The sequence below is a fragment of the Macaca nemestrina genome, chromosome 12, assembly GCF_043159975.1.
Source record: "Macaca nemestrina isolate mMacNem1 chromosome 12, mMacNem.hap1, whole genome shotgun sequence".
NCBI lineage: Eukaryota > Metazoa > Chordata > Mammalia > Primates > Cercopithecidae > Macaca > Macaca nemestrina.
The window spans coordinates 132630791-132647405 of NC_092136.1; the positions used below are offsets into that span (position 1 = coordinate 132630791).

The 16615-nt window shown below is 47.2% G+C and overlaps 1 protein-coding gene and 1 long non-coding RNA gene across 8 annotated transcripts in view; one reads left to right on the forward strand and one right to left on the reverse strand.

The window, feature by feature from the left end:
* Positions 1 to 16615, reverse strand: part of LOC105476165 (opioid binding protein/cell adhesion molecule like) — a 1438816-nt gene that overhangs the window by 821209 nt on the left and 600992 nt on the right. The gene's annotated exons all lie outside the window — the stretch shown is intronic.
* Positions 346 to 10343, forward strand: LOC105476168 (uncharacterized). The gene is made up of 3 exons (XR_011611290.1): positions 346 to 481; positions 825 to 906; positions 10127 to 10343. It is a non-coding gene; the product is annotated as an uncharacterized lncRNA (long non-coding RNA).

The window sequence follows — 16615 nt, forward strand, 5'->3', positions numbered from 1 at the left end:
AGGAAACACCTTCCCTAAGTGGCAGAACTGGGGTTCAAGCTTGGAGCTATCTAGATGCAAAGACTATGACTTATTAACTATCACGTAATAGTGTGTACACATATTCATGCAGATGAACGGATATATACTCAAATATATGCTTAAGCCTTTTTATTGGGGCGTATGTATTTATATGTAAATATATGTGCTCATATGTATATTTGTATGGGTTTAAAGGAAACTGTACATACAAATATATGTAATGTATTTATAGATATATATTTTACAAATAAATAATTAGGTGACTATGAAGACTGTCATAAATACTGGGTGTGGCCTCACTACAGAGCTATGCAGGACGTGTGGCTTCGCTTGGTTTAACTTGTAGTTTGTTGTTAAAGACTAAGTTTATCACCCAAGTCAACTGGCTACACACGTCTGCTCTTTTGGGAAGAACTCAGCCCTTTTCCCTCAGAGGGCAGGTGCAGCCTCTCACCTCCAGGTGAGCAGGCCAGTCACAGTAGACCCCCCAGCCCTCTCTTTTGTGGTCAACCTTGAGAAGCCTCTCTTGGCCAGATGTTTCTAGCTCCCTGGTCTGATGCTGCAGTGCCCCCCTGCAAATGAAGCAGCCACTGGCACACCCTCGTTTTTGTAAACTACTCATCATTCTCACCCCTTCCTGTGGGCAGAATTGGGGTCCCAGTGTCTTGTTCCCAGCCCTGGACTCTTAAGGCCTGAAGGTTTGCGTTCCCGAAGCTCACCTTCTGGTCTTAGGTTTTCACACACTTCTCTGACTGAAGCACAGTGGGGCACCCAGGGTATGCTCAGGAGGACATTTCCCATAGGATTGCAGCACCCGTGAAGGTAACCAGAGGAAGGAATCTGCTTTTGGTCACTTCCCTCCGCCCCACAGGAGAGCCCACGGAGGTGGGTATTTGGCTGGCCGAGTCCCTGCCTTTGCATTTCCTTGTTTGGTGAAGCCCTCTTCAGCCCAATTCAGGGGAGATGAGCAAGGTGGGGGACAAATTGCACCGACCTGCCGGGCTTTCTGGCAGAGGTTTAAGAGTTTTTCGTTGCTGGGCAGATTTCATTCAATACCAGGTTCCTGCCAAAGAAGTCTTGCTGAGGCCAGGTGCAGTGGCTAGCACCTGTAATCCCAGCACTTTGGGATGCCAAGTCTGGAGGATTACTTGAGCCCAGGGCAGCCTGGGCAGCATAGGGAGAATTCATCTCTACAGAGAATTTTGAAAGGTTAGCTGGGTGTGGTGGTGCACACCTGTGGTCCCAGCTCCTTGGGAGGCTGACGGGGGAGGATGGTTTTAGCCCAGGAAGTCGAGGCTGCAATGAGCTATGATCCTGCCACTGCACTCCAGCCTGGCAATAGAGAGATACCCTGTCTCAAAAAAAAAAAAAAAAAGAAAAGAAAAAACCCAAGCAAACAAAAAAAGAAGTCTTGCTGAACCCACTTCATGCTGGGGTTTTGTATAACTGGGGTGGGAATGCCATGTGTTTTTTTTTTTTTTTTATGTTTTATTTGATTGCTGGTTGAGAATAAATCATGGCGAGTTCCAGGCTTGGTGTAATCCAAATTGGAATCAAGTTAAGAAGCAGAGCTAAAAACCAATCTAGGAGCACTTTTAATGTTGACTGGGTCTGTCGAGTTCCCGAGACACCGATAACTTGGTGTGGAAAGGAGAATTACAGTTTGTGCTGAAATACAAGGTTTGTCGATAGAAAAGGAATGAGGGCAGTAAACATTAAGTGATCGCCTTTAGAAAGCCAGGGAACACTTCTTTGGTTCGCTAAAGGAGAAATGCCCTATAGCATCTTGTCATACAGAAAAGTCGTATTTGGATTTTCCAAAAAGAAGCTGAGGCATGTACACAAATTTGAGTTACTCAGAAACAAAGACAGTGAACTAGTGTCCTCCTGTGCATGTAAGCTTGGACTGGTTGGTACTGGCTGCAGCCAGGGTCCATGGAGAAGAGTAGGCCGATTCATCAGTGATGTCTGCAGCTGGCATAGAGGGGAGACACAGAGACACACACGCAACTGCCTACCCTACTCCAGGGACTGCCTGGACACTCGGTGTGATTAGGATTATTCCATTTTACTCTGGAGCTGCTGAGCTCTCTGGGTGGATTTGATAGAGTGAGAACCCTGCAAAGAGGTCTCAGAGGTCTTTGGAACTGGCACTCATCTGAGTTCAAAAATTACACACGGGCCCTTACTAGAGGCAGGAGAATGGGCTACTCTCGGGCATACCACCGTAAAACCTGTTGTCCCTGCAAAGCACTTGACGCCGTATGCCTGCATTTCTTTGTTCTCCCTGGTGGGGTTGTTGAATTTGTGCTTGCTTTTATTTTGATACCTTAGTATATTGCCTTAAAGTAAGATTAAGGCATGCTCTATATTATGTATTTTACCCCAGACTTCCTGTGTCTCTGACCAGCTGCCTTGACCATTATCATGGATGGGCTCTGGGCAGGTTAGCGTCATTATACCTATCTTATGTGCAAGCATGAGTGGGGAAGAAACACGGCTTCTCTCAGTTCACTTCTATATCTAGTTATGCAGGTAGCCAGTGAGTATTCTGTAGGACTTAGCTGACAGCCAGAAATAGTCTTAGGGTTCTTGAAGTCATCCACATTTTGGTAGCAACTTCATTACGATGCAGTCCAACAGAACATTCTGCAATGATGGCATGTTCTGTGACTGTCCTTTCCAGGACAGTAGCCACCACTTACATGTAGCTATTCATCACTTGAAATGTGACTACAGAAACTGAAAAACTAAATTTTTTTAGTTTTGCCTAATCTAGTTAATAAAATAAAATTAAATAACCACATGTGGCAAGTGGCTACCGTTTGGAATGCTTCTCGAATTTTAGCATGGATGAGAATCATCCGGAGGGCTTGTTAAAACATAACCCATCCCCTGGGTCCCACCGTCAGGAATTCTGAATCAGGTCTGGGGTATGATGTGAAGACCTGTATTTCTAACGAGCCTCCAAGCACCGCTGCTGCTGCTTGCCCAAGGACTTCACTCTGGGGACCCTTGACAGAGGAGCGCAGAATCATTTAACTCAGGGGTTCTCAATCAGGGACAACTGTGCCCCCTAGAGGACATTTGGCAATGCCTGGAGACCTTTTTTATGATCACAGTGTGGGGAGGGGGGTGCTACAGACATCTATTTGGTAGGTCAGGGATGTTGCTAATATCCTATAATGCACAGCATCCCCCTTCCCAAACTGTGATCATAAAGTATACAATTTAAATGCCAGTAGCACTAAGATTGAGAAACTGCTCACTACTCATGCCAATCAGAGCTGGCTGCAGAGACAGTTGCAGTAACATCTTTTCTATTTAATGTTAACCTGTGTCCTTGACAGGCTGTGACCTTATTCCCTCATCAAATGTTACAATATCTTTCATTTCTTCAACCCTAAGACTGCCGAGGAAGCTTCAACACCCTTCCCATTCAGCTGGGAAGTTGGACACTGGCAGTGGAGGTTGGTACTTGAGTGTCTTCCCCTGGATTCTACACTGGGAGCCCAGGCAAGTGTGCACCAGACACCAGGACCTAATAGAGTGCTGCCAGGCAGGAGAGGGAGTGGCTTCTTTATCAGGTCTCTGAGAGGAGCAGCACAAAGAGTGTCCGAGTTTTGCAGAAGCATTAGTCAGCAGGAGCTGTGCTGGAGGCATTAACCCAAGAAGTGCATTAGGATAAAAAATAAGGAGATGAGGGCACAGGTTCTCATGCCAAGGTTCTGCTATTACACATGAAGGCCACCCTTGCCTTCCCAGGGCTCTACTGCTGCCAGACAGCAGCCTCCAGGAGAGGCGGTGAACGTGCCCTGGAGTCCTGGGGAGTCAGAGGTCAGAGCAGGAGAGGCCTCCCCGGAACTTCCCTTTGCCTTCCAGACCTGAAGCGAGCACATGCTTCCTCACAGAACACAGGCACTTTCAGCCTGCTTACGGTAGCAAACGCTGGAGGGTGTTGTTACTTCAGGTCCTAAAATCACACACATGTACACTGCCTCTACCACCACTAAATGTTCCCCCGAAAGTCTCAGAGAGCAAAGTCTCCTCACTTTCTGAATTTTTCTGCTCCCTCTTCCATTTTTAAGCTCTGGACTCCATTGGAGCTTCAGGAGCCTCTAAATGCATAACAGCCCCCTGATCTATAGCCCCCCACTTTGTTCCAGTCGGTTTACAGAACTGTTTCCTTCAGGTTTCTCTGCTTAGCCGTGGAAGATCCCCAAGCCTCAGTGGTGTGTCACTGACTCGAAATTGGAGGAACTAATCTCACGGCTCTATGGCCTTTCCATCTTTTTTGTCGGAAATGAAAATCTAAAATAATTCTGCAACCGTCTTCATGGCCTGAACCCGCTTTCTGTTTTTAGATCCCCAAACTATTTTATAATGCTCAGAGCCTTCTTGAGTGCAGCTGCTGTCTCTTTATACGACACAGCTAAAGTCTATTAGCACTTTTGAGTCTTTGGCTGGCCATACCCTGTCAACCGCCCCCTTAGCAGCTTGGGATGGAGCCGGCCACCGTGCATGATGGCACAGTGACAAGGCGATTAGCTCACTTGAGGATAGCACATTCTGTCTGCAGAGGCACTCGGTTGAAGCAGGTTGGCTAGTAGGGAAAGCTGGGTCCCCTCAGCCTCATGCTCCCTGATCATTTCTGTAACATCCTAGGCCCCTTTCTCAGCTTCACATAACAACTGCATGACCTGAGCAAAGTTGTTTGGTCTGAGACTCAGTTTCTTCTTTCGCAACATGGAGCTAACACTAGCTCCCTGAGTTGCTGAAGGTGTCGATCTGACAGCACTTATTCATGTGCCTCGTCCATGGTGGGGGGTATTCGGAAACGCTGAAGCTCTTCTGTGGCGTCCACACCGGTGAATCACAGCTCCCAGGTCCAAGACCCGCCCCTGGAGGAAGGTGCAAGGCAGCGTCTCTGAACAGGAAGTGTAGGGTACACGGGGAGGAGGGCGCCGCCTCCACCTCTGGATTATCCTGAGGCGTGAAGGGAATTATGCGGAACGAGTGCGACTGCACGGAGAATGCTGTATTCGTACAGAAGGCTATTTTTACACTTTGGCTAATTAGTTTTGACCTGTGTGAATTTGGTCGCATAATTACACAACTCAGATTTCCTGTTAGCCAATCAGACCGATGCTGTGATCTCACCCATTTCAACAATTCTCGATTATCAGAGCAGACGCCAAGGATCGGGAAAAATAACTAATGTTCTCCTCTTGTGAAGATGTCTTATGTGAGCAGAACTGGCTTTCGGGGGTGGCAAAGCTGAAGGAAGCTTTCTCTTCCCATTTGTCAATGCCAGCTCTAGTTCCTCCCAGTATATACCTTTCCAAGCTCAGGGCAGTATAGAACAGGCTTCAGAACGCCCAAATCTATGCCCTGTAGTTACTGTGTGCCCAGCAGGACCAGAGGCTCGAGGATGGCTGCTGGGTTGTGGATGGGCAGGGCTGAAGAGACCAGGCAGGGAAGAAGACACAAATTCAGGGTCCTGCAGATGACCAGGTCACCACGTGAAGGTGAGTGGAAGAGCACCCTAAGGCTGCAGTCACACAGGCCAGGCATGAAGGAGAAAAGTGAAGGCGAGTGGAAGAGCACCCTAAGGCTGCAGTCATACAGGCCAGGTATGAAGGAGAAAACAGGGAGAGGCTTCCGAGATGCAGAGTGGTTGTTCACTCGCCAGGCAGGAGGTCAGAGCGGCTTCTCCAAGGCAGTGGTGGCAAAGGTTATGGGGGAAAGTCAGGCTTGGGGTTTGTTTTAAAGGCAAAGCCAACAGGACGAGTGGAGGAAGGGGATGACGCATGCTATTCCTGTGACTGCTCCTCACTGATGGGCTGCAGCCTGGGCCGGGGAGACCACATCCACTCTAGGGACAGACACACACCTCGAAGAAGACGGTCTGAGCTACAGGCATCAGGCTGTGTTTATTTCCAGCACTTAGGATGTAAACACCAGCCGGGCAGGTTATGGGAAGTGGCTGTGGGCTTGAACTCAGCCAGTCCAGCTCTGTCTGGCCTCTAGCATTATAAATTATGTAGCTGTCTTCATCTATTATTCAGCATAATTTATTTTGGACATTTGCATCAGCAATTTATATACAAATTGCTGCATATAATGCAAAATAAACCAGATGCCAAAAGAGGGAGGAGAGAATTAAATGGACATGCGTGAAGGTGGGGGGAGCAAAGGGGGCTGTGCTGGGGATGAAGAGCCCCGTCATTAATCAACCACAGGCTCTGCAGAGACAGGAGGAGATGAAAGAGCAGGCTGGGAAGCACTTGGAATGAGAAGAAGTACCCGATTAGCCCTCCCCAGGTCCCAGCCTTGTGTACTCGGGACATTCAGATTTCGCTTGCGAAATACCACATCTCCCACCTCCCTAGAACTACACCCATGGGTGCAAGGAGCAGTATCTACCAAGACGTGGGCAGCCCTGGCCCCAACCAGTTCAGCCAAGAGTTGGGGTGCTTCCCTGGGTGGGGACCCAGCTCCAAACCACAACCCTTGACCCCAGAAGGAAGTGTCTCAATTATTCAATGTCCATTTAGTGAATTCAGTGGCTTAACCATTGTCTGTCTTCACCGCCCAGTGCAATGATTTCAGATTTGGAAATGGCTTCTAACGGGAGCCTGCTTTGCACAGAAAAGTCCTTTACGAGTTCTGGGGTACTACTGAGGAACAAAGGAGAGGAACAGGACGGCACCTAGGAAAAGAAGGACAGAACATTCCTTCTGGGTCCCAACCAACTGTAGCTTTTGGGAGAAACGGCTAAGCAGGCACCATGTTTTGTTTTATTTTTCTTGTCTCTTTTTCCTGTCCAAAGCCTCTAATCCTTTCCTCCGCCATTCATATCTGGTAGTGGAGAAAAAACCGGAGGGGAGGAGGAGGCATAGTCAGGAAAAATATGGGGACAGGGGTCAGAGGCAAGAAACTGCACCAGGGGAGCACTCAGAGAAAGGAAACCACATTCCAGTTGCAGCAGAATCAATAAAATATTTTGTTTTGTGTTTCTGAAACCTGCAGGGTACGACTGGAAACAGTTATGAAGTACAAGTTTTTCTGTGGCAGAAAGATGTTTCCATTGTTTTGTTTTGTTTTGTTTTGTTTTGTTTTAAATGCATCTCTGCCTTACCTTACTTGCGGGCCAGTGAGCTAGCCTAAAATCGAAGCTCTGTGAAGCCCGCTCTTGCCATTTCCTTTTTGAAGGCTGTCGTCCCTTGGTCACATCTGACCCACCAGCTCCTGTCATTAGCATCCGAGTGTTAAGCCAGAGGAACTCAATCTGGGAACACCACCAATGTGGCCAGTAAGCTGCAATTTAGTTAATGTGCACTCCTCGTAGGCCCTGGTTTTGGCCGGAGCGTATTTGGGTAGAGTGTGTGGTGGTGATGGTAGGGAACTAGAGAGGAAGGGGAGGGTGATGGGCTCATTTGCAAGAACTGCCCAGCTGAGATAACATTTAAAATGAACAGGAGAAGGTCCAATGCTTTGTAATCCTCCAGCAGCTGCTCATTTTGGGTTGGGATCAGGAAGGAGCACTTTGCCATTAGTCCCTGAGCCAAAAGTGGCCGGTGGTGGTTTCTGGTCTCCCTAAGCCACCTCCAAAGGGGTCACTCAGCTGTGTCCTAGGGAAGCGAAACAAGAGAAAAAGAACAAGATGGCTTGTAGGCTCCATCCATGTGTGTGGCCCCAGGGATGCCCCTGCAGATGGGCCTGGTTGGAGACGGTGATATCTTGGATGGGTTCACTGCAGCTCCGTGCCCGAAAAGGGCAGCTGGTGGGCTTGTTCTGCTGTTCTTCAGCCTGTCACTGCACCACTCTTAACAAGTTATCCACATCCCAGAGATGCAGATTATGCCTCAGCTCAGAGGGCCAAGCTTCCCTCCAACTGACTGAGCCTGCAAAAAGCTGCCAGAGTCCGTGCAGCCTGCCCAGATCCTGCCTGAACCCAGCCCAAGGAGACGGTCGTCATTCCAGCCAAGGGCTCACCCGGGCCGGATGCCTTCCTCCCCAAGGCCTGTGGTTTCTCCCACTTGAGGAAGAATTGCTTTTTCTTTTGCTGTATAATTACAAATAAAACAAAACTGACTTTGAACATATTAATGATAACAGATGGCTTCATAAAATGTAAATAGAGCAATAAAAATACAAATGGGGGTCCTATCAGTAATTAACTTTTGATTTATACAGTCCCAAGAAACTTGGAGCTAGTGCTGCCTTTCTCACCCATTAGGTGGTAATCCTCTTTCCATCATCCTCCTAGGCTTGGCCTTGTTGGCTTTTCCATATCTCTTCCCTGACCCTCCATCCCGAGCTGAGAGGTACCTGCAAGTTTCACGGCACTGAAGAGTGGAAATCAACGCTTGCAGTCATCTCTTTGGAATGTGCCAATAGGCTGCCTCATTATGACAGCCATGAAGCACTTGGGGGACATGAAGTGTTCCTTAAATGCATATTATTCTTGCTGTAATTATGACACAGTAGTAATAACTCAGTTCGTTGGGGCCTTTTCACAGTAGCTTATATTCTCTTATTTATTTGGCAATCAGGCACTTTGCTATTTGTGGATGGAAAATATTCTTTGGTGCCAAGGTCAGGTCACTGGACAAAGCCAATAGAGTAGAGAGTTCTGATTTCTCGGTTCACCTTGAGTTCAGAAATATTCACAAAATCATAGTAACAGAAAACCACAGAATTAATTCTGCTCTATAGGCTCATGGTCTGAGTAGTGAATCTTCTTAGATCCAAATATTGACTCCTCTGCTTACCAGCTGGGCACCCCTCGGCCCGTGACCTGATGGACCTTCCAGCAGCTAACTTCCCTCATCTTTAGAAGGAAGGTGCTGATATCAAATTCCCCAATGTAAGTGCTGTATTAATTAACACGGGAAAGCACTTGAAACAGTGCCTAGCTCATAATAGGTGTTCAGTGAGCGTAGCTGCTATGACTGGCCACAATCGCCACAACACAGCTGAAAGAGGCCTCTAGAGATCATGTAGTTTAGTGTCTACATGACACAAAACAAAATAAAAGAAACACTGAGGCTTACAGAGAGCCCAGGACTGATCCACAGTCAGTCAGGCAGTTCTGATAAAGGATTTGTGTTACCTCTGTGAGGCCAGTATAGGAAAAAGGGTCTTAAGTTATGGCCAACTGGATTTAGGACTCTTACGAAGTTTCCAGGCTTAATTAGGCAAAAGGATGGATTAACAAAAAACACGATGGAAACACCATGTAATAACTACAGTGATTAACATTTAAGTGTTTTCGATAGATACCAAATATTCTTCAAACAGCTTTCCATGCATTACATCATTCAGTCCTCAAACAGCCCTATGAAGCATGTGTTATTAGGAATGACATTTTACAGATGAGGGAACTGTATAGAGAGGCTAAGTTCCCTGCACCAGTTGGCACAGCAATTAAGTGACAGAGCTGGGATTTGAAATTTTCTGTGGTCACTGCAGAGCCCCCTATGAGTGAGATAATTAAGCAGGGATACAGAGTGACTGGATGTACCCCAAATTTTCTTCCAGTGCTAGGATTCCTTCAACAAATATTCTCTATGTCTCCATACCACCTGAACTCCACTCCCCCTCCTGCCCCTTGGCAGGCACCGGCGTAGACTTGGAGGACACAGCATTAACTTCATTTACGGCTCTTGCCCTCATGGAGCTATAGTCTGTGGTTCTAAAAATGCTGTGATTTGTATTTATGTTTTTTGGGGGTTTGGGTGCTCCACTCCAGCCAGGACAGAGCCCCCTTCTTTTCACCCAGTCAAATGGTGATGGTTGAGATCCAAAGAGCCTACTATGACAAACTCCTCCCAAACTCTTCCTTGTATCCCTGAAGGGATTCCATCCCGACATGGCGGACCTCTTCCCTTAATTAACTAGATACTTCCCAAATGACGACCTGCAAGTGTCTCCTCCTGTTCATGGCCAGCTCACGATGGCAATGGCAGTGGTGTATCTAGGTTAATCACATGTGATATTTTCACATCTAAATTAAATGGCAAGCAATCCCAGAATCCAATACTTTCTCCATCACTACTAAAATCAAGTTAATGGGACCAATTCAATTTTTCTCTTACAGATGGAGCTTGAGAGGGCACAAGAGCCAACAAAGAGCACAGTAACTCTGTCCTAGGGGAGAGGAGGAGGAGCTGGATAAACGGTCAACAGAGCCTAGAGGAGCCCAAACCAGCCGAGTTTAACAACAGCAAGGCCCACGTCCACCCAGCACCCTGAGAGAGAGTCCCTTGACACCCACTCTTAGATGCACGTAGCTCAATAGATTCTTTGTCATGAGCCAGTCTCACTGGGATTGATAGTGATTCCAAAATATATTTCATTTCATCAATTCCAGTTAAATTATTGCATCTAAGGAAAAGAAATTTGCCACGGCTGATGTGCCGGTGTCAGCTCAAACCTGTTTCAAGGAGACCCGCATGTGAGCGGGGGATGCTGTCCTCACCAGCCTTCGCCCCTGCACACCTCTGTGCCGCTGCCTCAGCTGAGTGGATACCAATGGCCCTGGAGAGACCCTGCGAACTCTGAGGATGGCGCCCGTGCCCCATGCATGGGATCCGTTTCACGCCAGCCGCACCCTGCCCCGGCTCCTCAAGGGTTTCTTTGGAGGCACATCACATCCTGGAACCATCTAAGCACATAAATCAGCTGTCAGCTGTACACCCAAATATCTCCATTCTTGTGATTTTGTCAGATCATCATCACTAATAGGATGTTGAAATTCATAAATGTGTCTATTCCAGTAATAGGCCTGTGTACTGCCATCTCCCAGTTTGAAAAGAGAGAGGTTTTTGCTGAGGACACGAATCCCACACGTCTCAAGAGGGCACCTGGCTGACTTGAATTGGGGAGGTGATTTCCTCCTGGGAGAGGCTGCTGAGCTCTTTAATACCGAAATTTTAAATATATCGGTGGCTGTGAAGCACAGCCAGCAACCCAAGAATTGCTCAGAAAATCACAGGATTTTAAAGCAAGGAAAGAAAAAAAAAAAAGGCTGTTCCTTTCTCCCCCTCAGGCTGGATTCCCTGTTGCTTTGTCTGGAAATGCAGTGGCCCTCCAGCGTGAAGGGCATCTGCAGAGCAAAGCCAGACAGTAGCCCGGAGGCCGCCGGCCTCCCCAGAGAGTGCCTTCTTATCACCAGGAGCTACAGGTACAGTTTCCTAGGGATCCCAGCAAAGAAGCATTGGACTTAATCGCTAAGATGCCCTGCGGTGCAAACGCTGGGTCCTGTGGCCACATGCAAAAGGAAGTTGGGTCAGGCTTTGGCCCGGAGCACGACATGACCAGTGTCCATTTCCTGAGCAGCAGTGGAGCGCCCCCACCAAGTCTGGGACCCTGGAGACTCTGCCCTGAGAGCTGGGGCTGGGTTTATCCAACTTCTTAGCTGAGGTGTTCATCTTTACTGGGAGACCTTTGTCCTTGGGACGGGAGGTGTCCCATTCATTAGTTATTGTGCTGGCTCTGAATAATTGCGGCCAGAGACTGCTATGCTGGGCGAGCACCAATTTCCAATTGTACTGCGGCTGCTGCCATCACACTGTATACGTCGTTCGTTAGTATGGCACTGAATTTTACAAGACATGGTCCCTTCACTCGCCCAGCTGTTCCCCATAATAACATGAGGCGGTGAGCACAGCAGGTGTCCACACCCGATTTTTTACAGGCAGAACCAGTTGGAAACCTGGAGGCCGAGGTTCACAAAGGTTAAATGTGGTGAAGGTCACACAGCATACATAAACACTTAACAGAACAGGACTAGATTCCTAGTTTTCTGCTTCTAATTCCAGCTCTTTCCACTATAGCTCGTGGAAACAGAATCTCAGAGACAGTTTTCAAACTCCTCCGCAGTCCATTCAGCACCTTCACGGGCCAGCCCAAAGCCGAGGTGCCCGCTGGTGCTCAACAGCGCCAAAGCATGTGGCCCTTCCCAGGATGCTGCGCCCTGCCGGGCCTGCCCCTCCTGGAGCTCTGCTTCTTGCCACCTGCCCCCGCTTGGGCTGCCCCTCCTACTGCTCTCGCTGCCAGGCAGCGTGGGGCCTCCCACGAATTTATGGAAGGAGATTGGATCCTGCAGAGCCCCTCAGCACGAGCCCAGGAGGCTTCGCATGAAAAATTATTGCACCGCACACACGGAGGCTGTTTAAACCTGTCACTTTAAAATATCCCTTCTCCTCTGCCCAGGCTGGGCCAGGAGGAGCAGACCCAGGAAAAGGAAATCAGTTTAAAGTGACAGCCCTTAATTTCTGAAGCCAAACCTCAGCATTTGTGGCAGACTTTTTATGTGCTGAGGTCTCAATTTAAAACCAAAGTGTCCCAATGGCACCGCGTAATTCTCAGTAAGTTTTTGCACCTTGTGCTCAGGCCTTCTTATCAGGAAAAGTCCAAAACTAGGAAGAGGCTTCATATTCATCTTGGAGCAGGCCCAGCACAGAGGCAGGCCAGGGCAAGAAAGGGACAGCAAAGGCCCCCCGGGAGCCAGCTGGACCTGTTTAATTGCTTTGCTTTTGTTAAAAGCTGCTGCTACCCGGTGGCCTGGGGCAAGGACAGGATGCTCAGCATTCAGTTAAAATACATTTCATGATTGGAGGGCAGCTCTGAACCAAAGCCTGGTTATTTGCTAAATACAGTAGCCCCCCTACCTTTAACCGTGGTTTGGCATGGTCTGAAAATATTATTTGGAAAATCCTGACCAGAGCAATTGTCGTGGTATTGCAGTGCTTGTGTTCAAATAACTCTTGTTTGACTTCATAATGGCTCCAAACTTGGCAATTTGAATATGTCAAAGAGAAGCTGTAAAGTGCTTCCTTTAAGGGAAAAGGATTTTCCTTTTGCTGCTAAGATTTTTATCCAGAAGCAGAAAAATGATCAACGTAAAGGATTAAAAAAAGGAAAAGCTTCCCAATGCATCCCACCATGCATTTCCCCTCACCGTTCTCAAATTAATAGGGAGACAAAAAAATTGTATGTTGAGGTTACCAAGATCTACAGTAAGAACAAATCTGTGAAACGGTAAAGAAAAAAAAGATGTGCATAGTATATGCAGGATTTGGTACTGTCGACTGCTTCAGGCACCCACTGGGGGGCTTGGAACGTATCCCCTGAGGATAAGGGGGAACTGCTGGACAAGTTTTCAGCATCCCACGAGACTCCACTTTGTTTTCACTCCTTCCAGGAAGTCTTCCCAGACCTGTCCGAAGCCTTTACTGTGTGCACTTAATGTGTATTTCCCTGTCAGTTTTATTGTGTGTGTGTGGATGTGCATGTGGCATGAATACATCATTTGTCATCTAATAAGCTCTACTGTATGCATGTATTCTCACTTAAGTGCCCAAGGCAATAGCTTGACTCTATTAGATATTTCATAAAAATGTCCTGCTAAGATTTTTATCCAGAAGCAGAAAAATGATCAATTTAAAGGATTAAAAAAGAAAAAACTTCCCAATGGGTCCCACCATGCATTTCCACTCACCGTGATCTTAGAGTTTAGTTCCAAGGACACAGTTAGCTGCTTGGAGATACTTGTTGAATGAATGAAGAACTGAATACATTTTTGCATTTGTGTGGAAACAGCACTTTCCAAATTAAGTGGAAAGGGGAACACTCATCTTGGTGCGTAGTGTCATGAAGTGTGGTGATGCTGGTGGGGCTCATGGGCAGAGGTACAAATGCTAAGTAACAGCCTTTCATAAACTCCAGATTGTGGCAAAGGCACTCACACTCCTGCTCCTATGGTCAAGGCCAGGTGCTAGAGAGGCAGCTGCTGTCACTCATTTCTATTTCTGCCTCTCCCGCTCTCAACTTTCCTGTAGACCCAGAAGAGATGCTGACCTAAGGAACAAAAGCACAGGCCTTGAACTCTAACTGAAACAAGAGACTTTCTCTCTTGTCCCCACCACACCCAAACCTTCTTTATGAAGTTATTGCTTTTAACAAGCACTTATCTGACACTTTGCATTCCTAGAATGTTTCGTGGTCATAACTCAGTTAATTAGTTGCACACAATAAAAGGCATCATAAAAGTAGGTGGCATGCAGACAGGGGAGCAGCCTTTGCCAGGCCACCCCATCGCAGCACCTCAGGGTCAGCTGGAGCCCATTTTGCTGAGGACAGGCCCATTTTCCTGAGCTGTCTACTTTCGCAAAGTGCTGCGTTTCCATGTTGCAGGACTCTGCTCCAGGGCTCTGCCGATCTGGCACTAGTATCCCTACTGTTTCTGAAATGTGGACAATCTGAGTGAAGAAAAGGGAGAAGAAAAGGGAAGGCAAGTACTTCTGGGAGCCTGTGATTCAGACACAGGATCTGCCACCTCTCGTAACCAGGGAGGGTGTGCAGGGAGCTTTCCACACATTTGCAAACAGATTTAATAATAAGGGGCTGTCTGCCTCAATGTGTCAAATTCTCCGCTAGCAGCACAAGAGAATATCAAGGAGGGAGGGAGAATGAGAAGCAAAGCAAGGTCATGAGCTGTCCCTTTGTCTGTTCTAACATACGATATGATTTTCCTTCAAATGGAAATTGCATTGAAGCATAATCAACCACCTAAGGAGTAGCTGGGGATGAAACATTTGAGGATAAAAAATTAAGCTCCAGCTTGGGTGCAGCAAGTGGCTCTCCTCTTCTACCGCTTGGTGAGTAACAGGCAGTGTAGCAGCATGGGGAAAAGATTGGCCCCATACCCCAAAACCCAAGATCAAATCCCTTCACATGTCATAACTGCTTAACCTTATTGACTTTCAATTCAAAAAGAGGGGGCGAGAGTTGGCAGCACCGAACTGTCCACACTCCATGGTGTTTTAAGATTCCTAGGTGAAGATGTCACGTCTTGTTGGAAGAGCATTTCATTACAATTTTAGGGCAGAGCTCTCGTGAGATCCCAAGTTGAAAATGGCATCATCTCCCATCTCTTTTTGGCACCTCTCACAGCACCTAGCTCAGTGTTAAGCACAGCAGATACCTCCAAGCAATATGTTGACGAACACAAGCAGTAATTGAGACCTTAGGCTCTGAAGCCAGACTTGCAGCTCTTCACCAGCTCTGTGACCTGGGGCAGTATGCATAACCTTCTGAGACATGGTTTCCTTCATGGGGTGATAACACATGGATTAAATGAGACCACACATGTAAAGAACATGCAACCAGTAAGCCCTCCATGAAGATAAGCTCTTATTATCAAAGGAGAAGGGGCAAGGAAAGTAAGGAGAGGGGAGGGAGAAGCAGGCAGGGAAGTCAGTAGATTAAAATGGACACACGACATAAAGAGCTTAGGATCCTACAAGGAAGGGACTCACCAGCCTCATCAGGAAGGGCGAGGGAGAGGAAGAGAGATGAAACAAATTCACTGGAGGCTGCTGGATTTACTCAGAACTCTGAACTTTTAGTTCCCTTGAACCTCACCGTACGCTCCCATAGCAGAAGGCATGACCCAGGCAGACCAGAGGCTTTGTGAACCCAGTCCCAGTGGCTCCCCAGATGTCCTTCAGCAAGAGTGAATTTCCAGTGTGGGCAGCTCCATACTTGGTTTTCAAGGAAAAAAGATAAAAACTGCTTTTTGATGAGAAACCATATGGTGTGGTAGAGAAAGCATAGAATTTAGACTGAGGTCTAGTTTTAAATTCCTGAATTACTCTGAGTTTCTCAGAGAGGTAATAAAATCTCCCAGTTTCTGTTCCTTCGTCAGAGGTATAACTATCTCATAGCTTTATTGTGAGGCATAAATGACATGAAAGAACATGAAATCGATGTGCAAAGTGCGATGCGTTATGAAGCCATGACCTTTATTAGGACTTGGAGTAAAGTGAAGAGAATGTACGGTTGTAAAAGAAGACAGTCCAGGTGTGAATCTCATGTGAAATTAAAGAAAAAAACCCACCTCACTCTTCACTTTAACCTGTTATGTGACACAGCACATGCACACACACATGCACACCCACACAGAGGCTGGTGGTGAAGAGACATTACGACATTGCTTTGATGGATTTACTTAGATTGTTTTGAGCATCACAACTTCATAAATGTTTCAAATAGGAGAGAAAAAGTGGGGGAAAGAGGAGGGGAACAGAGACCCTCACCAAACAGGTCTGACTGCCACCAAGTGAATAAAATTACCTTCTAATCAAATGCATCATTAAAAGTACAGACATTAGAGCCCACTGCTGACAGCTTTATGAGTAAAGCATTTGCAGTTAATTAGAATATACTGTCTTTGTAGTTGGGATGGCATCAGGGGTGCTGTTTGACTCCAGCTACATAACACCTGCTTCCACTGTCATGGAACTGGGTACCTGGACTTTTTTGGGGGTGGGTCTTCCTCCAGCTTGGTTTTGCAGGTATCAGTGGGCAATACTTAACCTGCAAATGCCATCCTGGACATGTAGCAGCTAAGCTTCTTTCCAAAAGATCGACAGCAACCTTTGTGAAAATATATCCAGAGAAACTGAGGACCAAAAGAGGGACCAAGTTTCCAGACTGGGGAGGAGATGCATCTGCACCTCCCAGCTGGTATACCATCCTTTGTAGGAAGGATGTTCAGAGGATCAGAGCATGCCATCCCCAA